We start from the raw sequence: 16,263 nt of genomic DNA on the forward strand, positions 1-16,263 counted from the left end.
GTTCTATGCGAATCACAGAAGAGTCACCTCCTGGCCAAAATGCTATGCTACAACTGATACAGGTATGAGAAGGCTGGCACTTCTAAGTTTACTTTTCCCTCCAGATTTCTTCTGTTTGTTTTAATCCCTACCAATTAGTAGGACCCTTTTGACCAGACACTCTGAGAGAAAATTCCCTGTTACAACAGCATCTACAGGGTAATTTTCTGCAGGCCACAAAAATGAGCCATGGCATTGTGCAAATGTCACATATTTTGCAATCTGAAAGATCGTCTCTACTAAACATAAATCTTCAAGGCAAAAGGAGGAGCAGCTCACTGTGCTACTGTGCTGCTTGTGCCCAAGGGAAGCACTGGGGGGGGAAAAGCAAAACATTAAAGATTTTCTAAAGATACTCTATGCAATAGTATAGGTTAATATCATAGAAGCCATACCTAGAAAAGTGAGGCCCAACACAGCAAAGTAAGCAAACAAGTCCCATTTCCTTTTAAATTAAGGGCAAGTTCCAAGAACACATATTCCAAATACACAGAATTCCACCTGTTTTTGGAAGATATGTTTCACTGCTGACAGCTGAATTCCTCTCAAATGAGTTGCCAGCTCAATTTTACTGTATGCCTTAAGAGCTGAAGGGGCCAAGTCTCAATTTCAAAAGCCACTTAAGTTCACAGGAGCCAGACAGACACAGGTTCATAGGAAATCCAGGAGATTTCAGTTCCTAACTGTCCAGTGGTGTGGTTTTTGACACAATCATGTTCCTAACTCCCACTAAAATCAAGGAGCTGGTACCTTAATTTGCAAGTCTGAACATTAAGACAAAATTTTGGTCCTAATTTTTTAACTTACTTTTAACTTAGTGAATGCAAAAGTTCCAGCAATAATTTGAACTATTACTTAAATAGACTTTGTCCAGTTTAAAAACTTATTTTGTTTTAGCTTAAACCTATTCCTGGTTAATGTGAAGCAAGCCAGTCGCCAAGGCAATGTGTATACATAATCTTCTCCACGAGATAAATCTTATCATTTTAAACCCACACCTAAAAGTCCATGCTTCTTAAGCAGATAAGCCAACTGGCGTACAGGAGCCTAAAGCTCAGTAGCTTTATGCTCCAAAGGATTGTCTACCAGCAGAAATTGCTTAATTGTGAACTTCTGTTTGCCCGATTAAATTTGTGAGTTGCAAAGGAAACATCTCCTTAGAGATGATCCTGAATGTCAAAGGACACGCCATCAGAATTAGAAAAATCAGTGCAATTTTTTTCTTTGATTTTAAGGCAACGTTGTAATTCAGGAGAGGAACCAGGAATGTCTAACTCTTAAATAATGAAACCTTTACTTTTGTTCTCACGCATGCATTAAGGATAATTTTTGGTTTTAAAGGCATTGCTGCAACTTTGCAAACCTTGTGTTTATGCAGCTATAACCAAAACTGAAGGGCAGAGACTTTAGAAAGTGGCTACATGTTTTGGACCTTGATTTGGTGACACCTGACAAAGAGCCTGTTTTTTCAGAGAGTACATTCTCAACTGGCTCTGACATTCAGGCCTCACCACTTGGAGCTTAGTTTTTGGCAAAATTGCCTGTCTGGGACAGCCTTCTTAAAAGGGTGCAGGTAACAGAGAGTATGACAACAGTGTTCTGAGAAAACAAAAGCTGAAAGGATTATGAGCAGTGCTTTTTTGATCAAATTCTGCCACCTTAGACCACAGGCTTAAAATAAAAACACTATGAAATAAATGGGAGCTGAGTAAACATTATTGCTTTTCCCCTGTGCTCATATTTCTAATTGTCATAGGTCCCTCAGTTAATAAAATAATCAAAAGGTCAGTTTTTCTTTTTGCCTTTTAAAAACATCCTTCTATAGTCACAAAGGAATATAGATAAAGCAAGTTACTGCTATCAAATCCCAGGTGACACATCAAAACATTTGATTTTTTTCATTTATTTCACTTATTTAGATATATTCCTTGAGCGTTTTGAAGACTAGTGGAACTTAATCATAGCTTCGTATATACTGGCTAAAGACTTAAAAGCAAATTAGTTTAGCTACACCTCAGTGTATATTACTAATAATAATTTTGATTCTTGGATTTCTTTAGAAATATAAATTATCTCTGGCTATATTATTACTTTTGGGTTTTTTCTTTGTCATAGACCTGTGAAAGGCATGACAGACAGAAGAATACTATTATGAAAAGAGCTCTTAATAGTGTGCAACTTCAGAACAGGGAGCAAATCTCCATCTTCTTGTGTCCAGTCCTATAATTTAGCTGAACAATTACTCCACTATGATTTGAAATGGAAAAACATCAGTGGGAAACTGCTCTGGGTGTGGACAGATAAAAGTGGAACAAGCATATATCAAAAATTGTAATTGTTTGACCCAAGTACATTTAATTTAATGTGTGCTACATGTAACACATGACACAGGCACCAAACAGTTGTTATGATTGAACACACTCACAATAATGGCAGATCTTTAACTAGTCCTTTATGTGTGCATTTACAGTAGTTAACTCATTCAAGTGTTGCTGCTGTTTGAACTCTGGTGACTTCTTGAAGTCTCAGTAAGAATGCTGTCTCAGGTTCTAAAAACAGTCACTCATCAACATACTCAAAGAGTTTACAGCTGAACTTTGCAAACCACATAAATAGCAGGTGGGGAAAAAAAAAAGCATTGTCTTACTCTTTTTCAGCCTCTGAAATTAAGTGGTTTGTTCATTGTAACAAGATCGAGAGTTACCAGCAGAGAAAGAAAACCTGTTTTTCCGAGTAACTAGACCAGTGCCTAAACCTCAGGACATCTATTTTCATCTTTTCTAAATATGTAATGCATGGAATTTTCTTTCTCATGAGAAGAAACAGTGCAAAGTTTCCATAGTTGCAACCATTTTTGACTTATGGAGCCCTAAAAGCCTCTAGGAACCATGTGTTTCCCCATAGAAAGCCATACAAAAAAGGAAATTGTTCTGGCAAGGCGTATTTTGAAAACCATTGAGATGACAGTATAAAACCTATTGTGTTCAAGTTATGATGATTCATTGTGGTGGTCCAATACCACATACGGAGCCAGAGCTTATCTAAGGTGATGCCCACTAGCAATATACTCCAATTAAATTCAAGATCAGGCCTTGAATGAGGAACACCCTTTTCCAGAGCAAAGTCTCTGAGAGTGAAACAAGGGAACCGTTCTGCATCTGAATGTCTCTTAAAAGCAGTAATTTGGCAATATCCCTTACCACCAACTTAAGTCCTGTTGGCTTTACACAGACTTTGTAAAACCATGCTTTAGTACTATCACTAAAATAATTCAGAAGCTATGCAGTTGCTACTATTTTTGCCTTTTTCTTAGAATGAAAACAAGTAGTATATAGCCTTTGAAAGAATGTTGTTAACTTTTGTGAAGCTTTCCATTTCAGCCACATCAAATTGAGAGCGAGCAGAGCTTCTGCCTCATCTCTGCTTAAACTCGGGTATAGTAACAGAAGCTGGTGTGTGTTAGGATAGTTTCAGAAAGGAGGAATTTCCTAAATCTGTCATTCTTTATGACCACCTCTGTTAAACCTGTATAAGACACAGTAGGGAATCCATACTGCATACTCAATAGTTACCTATTCAGCTATAGATTAAGCCCTGATCTCTGCAGTCATTAGATGAGGGAACAAGCCCCAGATCTAGCAGAGATTCATTTCTATTTTATTATGTAGTTTGTTGTCAGCATAGTCTCTTCTGTTCCTTTGCATTTTCTGCATTTCTACAATACCTGAATCTGTCTCCCTACACAAGCTCTGCAGTGGTTACTTTCATTTGTGCCAAACTACTTGAATTTCACTGGATTATAGTAAAACAATCAGTAAGTGTAATATTTTTCTATTTTTCATCAATGCACAGTACTTTTAACAGGAGACCCAGGCTGTAAATTATATGGATGAAAAATCAGGTCTTATAGCGGACAGATAGATACTAAAATGCTTCACAGGGAATTGTTTCTTTTGAATATAAAACCCATCACACCTAAGAAGGTAACAGTAAAAGTGCTGAATGGAAGTTAGAGAAAGGAGAGATGCTCTTCTATATTTTAGCTAATAACAATGCACAGATACAACATGACATAGCTTGTGGCATTCACAGAAGAAATAAGACAGACTATTTCTGAATATTTTGAATGATGTGCAATGAAACAGATTGAAGTATACAGCTAAGCAACTGCTACTGTGAGAGGATCATTCTCCAAAACCAAAGGGTTTGATTCTGGAGCTTTGTACTTGCCTCCAGTAGGTTGCTGAGCAGCACCAGCTCTCAGATTTGCAGAGCTTCTGTGTTGCAAGATTCGGCTCTCAGTACAAAAAATGGTGACAAGTCCAGTTTTAAAGAAGGTTTCAACATCAGTTAGGTCTCCTGTACTGTTATTCTGTATTGGTAGAATATCCTGTTTCACATATTCATTTGGAAGGATTTATCACTGCATGCTATCGTGGGTTAAAAATTAACCATATATTGGGCTGTTCCCATTGATGGGAATATGGAAAGTTTAGCATAGTTCTGAAACTGAAACAGACCTGACCATACATACTAACAAATGGAATTTATGCTTGAAAACATTCTCAGTTTTCTACTGGTAGAGTAAGTTTGGGTGAAAAGGAGTGGACCTTCATCCACAGGAATACAGAACTACAGTGTCTGAGATATGCATATGACATCTAGCATTCAGAATTGATTATTAGATATGCATTATTTGTCAGCATCATAAAATCCATGTTTTTTTCCTAGTGGACTGGAATCACTCTGGGTCCATACTTGAATACCTACAGAAGCCTGCATCCCTCGTGAGGCATCAGATATAGAAGCAGCATTTGCAAACTTAATCCAGAACATTAAAACAAACCCAACTTGACTATTTGCTTGTGCTTCACTTTAAAGCTGTTTGAAAAATTTCCAGAAAAACAGGACTTTTGCGGGCATTTTTTGTCAGTTTGTCAAAATAGAAGTATTTCTCAACAAAGGACAGGGTTTCACTGAACTTCAGAAATAAAGCCTGGAAGGAATTCCGGTGACTCACCCAGCGGGCTGCAGGAGAGCAGAGGCTCCCAGGGCCCGCAGCCCCAAGGCATTCCCACCTGCTGGGGACTGCAGCCACTCCACCTGCCAATTACAGGCCTGCCAGCTTTTTGGAAGCAGCAGAGCTGTCCTCTTTTGTGAGCCCAAACGCTACACATCACATTGGGCCTCCCAGCTGAGCAGCAGGAAACCTTTGAGAACTCAGCTTATGCCTAAGGTCTGAGTCTTGAAGCCCTGGGAGACCCTCCTCTGGGCTCCTCGGGGCTCACTCTGGTGCAAATGGCTAAAAAATGTGAAAACCCTGGGATTTGAGAACCTACAAGACAGAGCATCCAGACCCAATGAATTTTAAAAAATGAGCACGAGCAGAGGGGTCTTAACACGCATTCTTATAAGGCATAATTTGGACCCTTCTGTGGAACAGGAGTTCCGCCACTTGACTGGCTCTACTAAAGCCTACCACACCTGTATTGGGTGAACACCCTCATATTTGTACTTTGTGGTATTTAATTACCAGCTTTATTAAGCGGCATGATTAACTGTTAAGAGCTGGAGGCAAATTAAGCAACTGGCACGGTTATGTAAGTGATACCCTCAAGAGCCCCTATGAAGATATGTACGAACCCATACCCAGGCCATCCTCCCGCTGATCAGCAGGATCCAATTTTAGCAGTGTGCTTGTCAGCTGCAAGGCCCCTCAACCGAGCAAAGACACTCCTTTTCAAATGCCTTTGCTGTCACTGGGTGGTATCCACTTGTAGCTACAGAGAAAACATGGAGAAGCAAGGAGAGACAGATGAAAGGAAGAAAGATCAAGGCAGTCCTTCCTCAAATCCCTTTGATGTAAAAGGGAAATGTTATAGTTTGGGTATCTGTACAGGCAGAAAAGTAAGAACAGAAGGCAAATAAATAAGAAAACCATGAAAGCATGTGGAAAAACTATGACTCTGCTCTTTATTCTCTCTCTCATTTTATTAACAGAACGGAACATGGTTTAACTAGCAGTATATTTTAAGAGGATGTCTTTTTGCAAGAGCTCTGACATTTTCACTCACTTCATGTCATTTCTGGGTAGCTGCATACAGATCAATTATTTCTTCTCGTCCAGGACAGATGCATGATTTCCTAGTTACACTTTGAAGATTCTTAAATAAATAGAAAAAACACTATAATTGTATCAGCTTTTTTATCCCAATTAAATGGCTGAGGGTTGCTCAAGTACTGATTAACCTATACTCTTGCCCTGCAGGATAAAGAATCACTCTTATTGGGCTTTTCGTGGGCCAGAGTTCATCTGCAAGTTGTTATCCTTTACACTGTATCCAAATGAGAGAACTTCTTAACAGCAGGGAGACCATTAATACATAAACTCTAGTTGATGAAGAACAAATGACTTGTGCGCTTGAGAAAGTAACTGAGCTCTCTCTCAAGTGTGCAGCCATGCTGTGGTAGCTCATGGTTTTCAGTGGGAAACACAATCAAGTAGTTACTTCAACAAGGGCAGGAACTCTTTTTTTGAGTTTCTAAAATAAGCACATTCTAAGTGAAGCTCTTCGGATTGCATTTATCAACAAGAAATATGGCCCCATCCTGGGCAGGTAAAAGCAAGATATAAATAAATGTATGCTGTCTCTGCTGATGGATATGAGCCTGCTGCTAGCACATTACTTCAGTTGTTTTAGACCTCTTTGAAAATTCAAGCCCTAAGATCACATCTACCCCACTTCCCCTTCCAAAAATCCTATTTCTCTTCTCAGCAGGGAGAAGGCTGACTTTAGTAGGATGGGTGCGGTACAGATTCTTCCTTCATCCAGGGCCCCAGAGTTGCCCTGGACACAATCTATACCCTGGCAGTAACCCTTTCTCCACTGACTGGGAGGTTTGTGGCAGCATCTTGCCAAGGATGTGCAGCTTACTCTACCAGCATGCTCTGCTCTCCCCCAGAGCAAGTAAATGCTTTCTTTCTGTTCCCTGTGAAGAGGGTTGAGTGCTGTGGCAGTGGAAATATCCTTGAGCTTCAAATTTCTGTGAAGGGGTTCTGCTGCTATGACTCTGCAGCAATGTTCTATCTACCAGACTGGAAATTATTTTAGGAATATATTTATAATTAGTGCATAACTTAGAGCATCAAAGACCACGATGTGTACCTCTTTCCCTTCCAATCTGTCTTGTCTAGTTAAACCAGAGTTTAAAGCTTCTCAGGGCAATAGTTATCCTTCACTATGCAGACATGTCTCTCAAAATGAGTCTTGACCTGTCAATATTTAAACACTAACACAGCACAACCAGCAAGTCACAAGAAATAATCTAAGTACAAATAAGCATTGAAACATGAGATAGGTGCTGCTAGAAAACTCTGAGGTCTATGTGTCCATCACACTGGTTAGGCAAAGACTGAAGACCTTTTTTCCCCCGTGGGGCTGAGAAAGGAAAAAGGGAGGAGGAAAGCATTAGGGGATAGTGTTGTATTCTTGTTCTGTTCTTACACTTTCCCAGGCAGCTACTTATGGCCAGTACTGGAGACATATTTGACTAGATGCAGGGCAGCACTGGTAAAGTCTTTTGCCACTTTGCAGCCTTCTTTACTTATGAATTATAAATGATATTATGTTAAGTTATAAGTTAGAAGGAGCTATTCAGACTCAGTTTCTTCTGTCAGTGTAGCTTGGTTGACAACTCCTTTCTGTTGTTTTGAGCAATATAAAGCCACAGGCTGCATAGGGGCCACTGACCTACACCCAGAAGCTCAGACTCTACCAGTCTTGCATGTTTTATTTACCATTTGGTCTTCTCTTGCCTATAAAGGCTGAAACTGGAACTAATGCCTAGTGGGAAAAAAAAAAAAAAGACAAAGCAAATGCACTCTTAATTAACAGGCCTTCATCCAACATATTCTGTTAATTTTATCCTAGTGTTTAGTTGCCAAGGAATGTCAGGACATGTGTGAACTATATTAATTTAAAAATAACAATATATCTTAAAAAAGAAATTAAATCAAAAGGATGAAAAAGAGCACAGAAAAGAATATTTAACCAGAGCATCTGGTAATTGCTGACTCGTCTCCCTGGAGTTTTAGCTATTTTTCCCTCTACTTGACTAGGTTTCCTCTGCTCATGCACGTGCTTTGAATTTTTCTACATAACACGATACTGATGTGTTATTGTCTGACAAAGCAAGGAATTTTGAAGCCAACTTCTATACAGTGAAGAATTACTCAGTTTCCCCCCTTTTTGTCAGGTATAATGCATTGTCAGATATAACGTGTATTCAGCACAGTTGTTGGAACTACAATATTACATGAATGAACTACTCGAATAAGTCTATAGCTTCTTTTGTTAGGACTTTGTCAAGAAAATAAGTTCATTCTATTAAATTGTCACGCTATTTATTATTCTTCTTCTGTTATTTCTATTTTCCATTTTTCAGCCCACAGGACTTTAAATCATCACTGATGTGCCATGTGGTAGGTCAAGGGTGACCATCTTGAGCATAAGATCTTCACAAGGAACTACAGTTCCCATTTGAAACCTGCTGGCTCACAGCAGTTAGTTACAAGTTTCAACAGTTCACAAAGGTAATGCAGCCTCTTCCTGCAGCAGCTGCAGCAGACAGAAATAACAGTCTGATGGCTGAAGAGGAGGAAAAGGTTTGGGAACTTTTTCTTTTCTTTATGTTGCTTCAGGGGCATGCTGTGCACTTGGTGGGGCTGCCAGGAAGCTTACTACAGCACCTTCAGCACGGGTGAGGAACAATCAGTGTCAGGTGTCAGAAAGCAAAGTCAAGATCGGCCACAACTGTGACAAGGGAGGGTGAAGCACTAGATGCTAGGAAATTTCTTCAGAGCAGGCAGAAAGCTCCCCATGGCCAAAAGCCAAAAAACCAGCTCTTCTCCCTCTAGACATAAAGCTTCTAGCATAAGGATAGCAGGAACAGCGATGTGTCTATTCGTAAATGCCAAAAAAAACCCCACAGGAGGAAGTATGAAGCCCAATTCAGGGGATAACTATAGAGCCAGTATAAATCACTGAGGATATGACCAATGGCAGTTCAAGAAGCTGAACTTGCTGTAACTTTTTAGTGACATATGTCAATAAAATGATTGCTCTTTTGTATCAGAACTGCAGTCTGTCTAGTTCAGCATCTTGCCACCGGAATCCTGCCTTTCAAGTACCTGAAAAAACCCTTCAGCAAGTGTATATATATATATAAAGCTCAATCTGTTCCTGTCCTCATACTATGTCTTTCTAGAACTCCGAAGTTACCTTCTGAATAAAGGCAGAATTTATTATTCTTCCCAATAAATCTATCAGAATTCATATGGATTAGTTGATATATCAGTTTGTGTCATCTCTAAACACAATTAAAAGTATGAGAAACAAGATCTTGGTATTTATCAATACTTTGTGGTATTAGCAACAATTTCAGCAGCTGCCTTGAAAGCATTTCAATTTCTCTAAATTGCTAAGTAATATTAACATTTGCAAATTTTCCAGATACCCCTCCTGTTAACTGTATACTGTGACACTTTGACTAATGAGTCCAAATGAACAACTTCCAAATTTTAAATTACATAATTAATTCAGCCACTGATATCTAAATCTTCTGAGATAAAATTAAACCCCTGATTTACAGACAACTTCTCTATACCGTCACGAAGATAATGTGGTATTGAAGGACAGGGAAAAATATGCTATCAGATATTAATGATAAATTCAACCAAGGCTGAGACCAACAAGATTTTGAGAGAATTGTAAGTTATAAAGTTAGCATTATATGTTTGTGTGTTTTTGGCTTGACTAATCAGATCTTGCAGGATGAAAATAATGATATTATAATGTTTCTTTCCTGAGTGACAGGCATTAAAGCTTTCAGTAAGAATCCACTTCACATGCAGAATGGTGCCAACCAGTTATAAATAGCTAAAGAGCCAACACTTTCTCATCTTAATGGATCAGGCTGCCAGCACCAGCCAGATCTTTATGTCTTTATTTACCTGCCTGGACCTTTATATTCCTTGGTGTTTCTTAGAAAAGATCTTAGGTGTCCATATTTTTGGGCAACCAGCAGCTCTTTGAACATGAATGAGCATGTTCCTACAACCCCAGCTATAAAACCGTTAGATTTATTTAGATGTGAACTTTTTTATTTTGTTGCAATTTCTTAATTTTTTCATATTATGTTATTCAAGAAACCATCAGGACACATTTTTGCATATTTTCATTTCTTTATAATTAATTAAAAAAAGAAAAGTAGGATGCCTCCCTCTATAATTGGTTTTGCTTTTTATCCTTCACAAAATTGGCCCAGTAAAACACTTACCAAAGGTATAATAACTGTCATAGGCAAGGACATTTTACTTTTGATTTTCAATCATGATTGTAAGTTTGCTTCCAGTTCCAGCCCCTGCTGAAGTCCACAATGATGTTGACATTGACTTCAACAAGGCTACAATCTGATCCTCTAGAAACACATGGGTGTTTTCAAGCAGGAGGTATGAAGAAATATGGGCAGGTATGTGAGTTTGTGAGAGCAACAGAAAGGCCACACCTCTGCCTTGTATTCAAAAAAACTATGTACTCGGCCAGTTCTTTAAATACCATCAGAGTTTGGCTGAAAAAGGCTTTGTTGGCAGCCAAATACTTCATAAAATGAACCCTCCAAAATGTGTAGCAAAACTCTACTGTTGCAATTAAACTTTCCATTTTCTGAAAGAGGCCGTTTTCTGCTAGCAGTTCAACAACAAATAAAATGTACTCAATTACAATGAATCTCTCTGAAGCAGGACAGAGTACCTTCAGATGCATTCGTGAACACTTGCAATAGAATACTGGCTACGCTACTGCAGCTGGCTGTCTTCATCATGGACACCCAGCTCTTCTCAGTTAAAAAAAACAACCTGTGGTGAAGTGGGACAGTTTTCTGATTTTTACTTATCTGGTTTTTCTTATCTTCTCAAATGATGCAAGGCACAGGTTAGATCAGACCACAAGCAGAGCATTCAGTAGGACAAAAAACCACTGTTTAAAACTACAGCGCCCTTAAACTACCAGGCTTTACAGCCACGTGATTTTTTTTATTTTCCATTGTGCAAGCGAGAGCATTCCTGTTACAAGGGGAAATTAGTTAACAGAGCGAGATCATACAGCATAGTAGGGGAGCCCTGCTGTTACTTGCTGAAAGAACGTCAGAACTGGAAGGAGGAGGTATTAAATGTAATTCCCTGCTGCTCGCTCTCTTAAGGCACAGGCAGCTCCCCACCGGAGGCCTGCTAGCTGCAATCAAAGCTTGCCCTAAGAGACCTTCTCCACCACAGAGCCGTAAGCATCAGCAGGCTACAAAGCTCTTATTAAATTTAAGCACAATCCTGGGAAGTTTTAAGCAAAGGAGGACCCTCACCTGTGGTACTTCTGAGTGGGGCTCTACAGGATTTCACAGAATCGTGGGTGGGAGAGGCGGGAAGGGCCCTCTGATGCCACCTGCTCCCAGCCCCTGCTCCGGGCCATGTCCAGGTGGCTGGCGAATGTCACCAAGGATGGAGACTCCACTGGGCAGCCTGTGCCGGTGCTCTGTCACCCTCACAGGAAAATGTGATTCCCCACCTTCAGCGAGACCCTCCCGTGTTTCGGTTTGTGCCCACGGCCTTTGGTCCCGCCGCCGGGCTCCACCGAGGAGCGTTGACCCCGGCACCCTGAGACCCCGCTGCCCCCCCCGCAGCCTGGGGCGGCCCTCGCGTCCCCTCACGACCCCCCCGGGCGGCGCGGGTGGCCCTCACCTGGCGGGCGGTGGGCAGCCCGCTCGGCTCCCGCGGCCTCAGACCCGCACAGCGGCGGCCGCCGGCCCGGGGGGATCCGCCTGGCAACCGCGGCTGCCCGGGGAGGAGCCGCAGGGCCGGGCCGCCGCTCCCCTTGCCCTCCCGGCCCGCCGCGGCCGCCCTCCCCGCTGCCCCGCGGCCACCTCGCCCGCCCTGCCTCCCCCTCCCCTCCTTCCCCTCCGCAGCAGCGGCTTGACGGGTCATTTTGAAACCTATTTCAGCGGCTCCTATTTATAGCTCTCCCGTCTTATTTTTAGAGCCGTGGCTCTCAGGAGGGCCTGGGCGGCAAAGGCTGGCGAAGCGTGTGCAGGCTGCGGCCGGGCAGCCAGCGAGTGCATCACCCCGAGCGCTTTCAGAAACATGTATCAAAAGGTGAGCGATAAAATGTGTTGGCACATCAGAGGCAATACTCAGACCCTCAGCGCGGGGCTGTGGCTGCAAGAGCGGCCGTGTGCCCGCTGACGCCTGGCCAGGCCGCGGCCAGGACCCTCCGCGAGGCTCTGAGGTGCAGAAGGGCCGTGGTGACCAGGTGGGCGATACTGACCGTCCGCCTGGCCCGCTAGCACGGAGCGCTCCCCAGCCACGTGCTGCTTCGAAGGTACTGTAAAAAATAACATCTTGGAAGCAATAATTCTCCCCACACATTTAATGTTAAGAGTGAGTAAAGAGCTGGTAGAAAAACATCTTTCTGTGCTGTCACTAACACACTACTGATGGAGATGAACAATTGACAGGTATATATCAGTCATAAAAGTGCTTAGTTATCATTATCCAATATTTAACATTATCTTAGAAACAGGCATTATTGTAGGAGTTCATTAGCTTTTTTGAGGACATGCATTCACCCTGAATGGTACGTCCTCCCTTTCCTTGGTATGTTAAATTCACATTAAACTTAAAGGGAGCTGCACGTGCGTAATGAACCAGTGTATAGCCCAGGGCACGCACATTCCATCACCGGAGTCCATTACCCACACTAAGTGACCAGAGGATAAATTAGACTTCATGTGAGCACTACTCTGATATTTTCTGCAGTTCTTTAAAAATGTTTATCCAGACCTCTTTGTCTCCTGCCTTTCAGATTATGCAGCTCCAAAAGAAGCTGTTAAGAAGCTGCGTTACAGAGCAGAACGGGAACTGAGGAGCCCGCAGTGGAAGAGTTACAAGCCACAGTGTCAGGCAAGAAGGCTATACCATAGGCAAATCAGCTGCATAGGCTCAGGTAATTTTGAAACAAATCCTTCATGGGATTATTAGCACGGATTAAATCTAGCTTTCTCAGAGTCCAGACAGTGTTTTAGCACTTCACCTGAAGGAATGTTTTAATTGACTGCTAGTTATTTTATACTCTTATTGAGTGTGCCCTAACCACTCCAAAGGAACATCTTTGTTTTAGCTAGTAAGTTTCACCTGCTGTAGAGCAAGAGATAAGGAAGGACATTCCAAGTAAAACATGCTGATCATTGATGCTTTTTGTGTATAGGTAAATAAATTTAAACATCAATACCATGCTCTGGAAAATAGTATAAGTTGCAGAACACAAGTTGTAACACTGTCTTGGTGTCAGTATTAAGCAGAGACACTGCTGTTCAGAGCCATCACAGTGACATCCCCTCTCTAAACTCTGTTTTGAGCCTAAGCAGCATATAGGGCAAGAATGTATCTAGAATAAAACCATGGTTATACAGGAAGGAGATTTAACTTCCAGCTTGAGAAAATTGTGTTTAATGTTTCCAGCCACTTCAAAATAAAATATGCCCAGGTGGCAAGTGGAAGGCAGACTTTCTTTCCCTAAAAGTCTTCAAATTAAATCAAGCAACAAAACATTTTTATCTTCTAGCTTCATGTCTTCTAGCAGATCTCTACAGGTGATAAATGTTCTGAAGGGCAAGCTAAGCTTTAAATTTCCCCTAGGCAGTTAATTTGCATACAAATAACTGACTAGTCCTTTAATTATCCCATAGTTCTGTTGATGATAGACAAAAGCTGTAGCTCATACTCCCTCAGTTATCTTGGCGTAGCAAGAATAACAAGTAACTCAAAAACGCAGTATTTTGATTACTGAAGTCAGCGCACGCATGTCCAAATTCACACAGGGAACAGATGTAGTAAGTAAGAAGATACCATTTATACACGGTTGCTCTTTGGGGTTGGACTGTGCTTAAGAGAAAGTTGCGTAGATTATAAACCTGCAATCAAGATAAGTTGCTCTTATTGTGCTGATTCTTTTAGAACCAAGACAAGGCTTTTACATCCTTTTAAACACTCCCTTTTCTCCTATCAGTCATTGTTTTGACTGAAGACAAGGAAAAACAAAACAAACACCTTATGCAGAAGATATAGAGCTATTTTGAAGAGCTTCCTTTACAAATGCTCCTCTTGGGACCCAGTCTCTTACATAGAGTGGATCTCTTGTCTGAACCATCCTTCTCTGTGAACAGGTAAGTTCTGATGCTTTTATTGCCTTTTACTCATAACAGGCAGGTTTCTAGCTTGTATTTAATTAATGTCTCTTATAGTGGTACTCTTGAAAAGGGAATACAAAAAATGTTTGTTGAAAGCAAACTTACAGAAATTCAGAATGTTGAAGAATAAGCAAGAGGTAAAGGAGGTCAAACAGAAAATTTGTAGTTATCCTCATAAAGACAGAAAAGCTGTCTGCTGTTTTCATCCTTTGCTTTCCTTTGACTTAGCAGCTTCTTTTGATGCTGGCTGTGATGGAGTTTTGCTTACAGACCTGCTCTTGTATAACTCAGTAGTAAAAATTTTTTAAGACCCTATTCTGTAGGAATAAGGCAATGTCAGTCTTATTGCATATGTAGGTTCTGATCTGATATGTTTCTGAGCAATATTAGTCTCATACCTGAAGAAATACAATTCTTTCAAAGTGATTTGACCAAAAATATACTCAGTGTTTGGGTTTGCAAATGTTGTTCAAGATTTAAGCAACTTTAAACTTGAATATTGTGACATTCCGGTTACGTTGTTATTTTCACTTTTTCTGGTACAACTTGGTCAGGAGACAACACATGAAGAAGCAACAAAAAATATCACTCATCTGGTTCTGTAGCCTTTACATCAAGTGGGTAATAGTACTGAGTTTGGGGGGACTGCTACTGCCATAGGGACCACACTGATGGGAAGTTATTTGTTTTTTAAAGATTTAATTCATTAGTAAAGTACAAGGAAGATGTATAAAAATTCGGTGTTGGACTTCTCAAGAGGCACAGCAACTAAACAAACAGTTGAATGATCTAGCAGCAGCAGGAGACCTGCTAATGCAAATACTTAGTGGAGTGACTCATAAAAACAAGCTGAAAGAAAAACATTAACCAGCTTGCCCTTTCTTCCTCCCTCCCTCTCTCTCCCCCCACCTCTCTCTCCCTCTCCTCCCCTCTACTTCCCTCTCACCCATCCTCTATCTTAAAAGCACAAGCAGATTTTTCCCCTGCTTGCATATGGTGCATCCAAACGAATTGGTAAAAGAGGCAAAAAAGAGATGCTATTCCATTTTAAATCCTAAACTCATCTGTGACAGTCTCCCTGTTGCAGAATTATTGAAAGGAAAGATGTGTAAAGTGCTTCTCTAGCTGCCTTACAACATTCTTTAGTCACCATCTTGGTGACTAGGGCTACTCCAACCATGGCAGACAATGCTGTAGTAAAAACAAACATCAAGACTAAGACTTCAAATGTAGTTGTGCTGCAAAAACTCCTTAGAGGCTTTGGAGCCTAATTTTCAGAATTATAAATGTCAGAAATAACTGAATTCTCCCAGCCTTTGCCAATCTTCATATATCTGTAGGGTTTTTGTACTAATTCATGTTATCCTTTGGTCCTTTGCTTGCTTTCCCTCTGTGTGTCTTTCAGGGGATATTGTTATAAGCTGGGTGTACTGTAATGTGTTTGGAGTTTGCAGTTTTCTGTGGCTTTACTATTCTAAATTTTATTTCCAGGAAGCTGCAGTCACATGAGTTTAACCAACATACCTCTTACATTCTGAAGTAGTCGCATTAGCAAAGGATCACATTTGAATCAGTGTGAGATTCAAACTATTAGGTGAAAGCTACAGTACAGGAATTGAAAAGTATCACTTAGGGAGGAGGTCATCCTCTTAAGAGCATCTCTAATGCACAAGTTTTACTTCTTTAGAGAACATACCAACTGCCAGTGCTTACACTGCCCTGTGAACATTAGTGGAGATTGTGCATCTTGCAAGTTCAAGCACAACATAAAGACTGCACAATTAAGCTGCTGCTGAGATTATTTCCATCATCATCTTTTTTACGTGCAACATACAAAATCTGCATTCTCACTCCTAACCAAGCTAAACCGATGGGTACTTATAAATATACTTACATCTGCTCATTTTTCTCCAGAGTACATCTTAATGG

At 40.8% G+C, this 16,263-nt stretch overlaps 1 protein-coding gene across 1 annotated transcript in view; it reads left to right on the plus strand.

The window, feature by feature from the left end:
• KCNK2 (potassium two pore domain channel subfamily K member 2) overlaps positions 1-16,263 on the plus strand; it is a 183,577-nt gene that overhangs the window by 41,283 nt on the left and 126,031 nt on the right. The window contains exon 4 of the mRNA XM_080408486.1: positions 1-16,263. This exon is cut by the window's right edge and continues 48,433 nt beyond it. The gene's annotated coding sequence lies outside the window, so the exon portion shown is untranslated.

The sequence above is a fragment of the Falco punctatus genome, assembly GCF_963210335.1.
Source record: "Falco punctatus genome assembly, chromosome: 12".
Classification (NCBI taxonomy): domain Eukaryota; kingdom Metazoa; phylum Chordata; class Aves; order Falconiformes; family Falconidae; genus Falco; species Falco punctatus.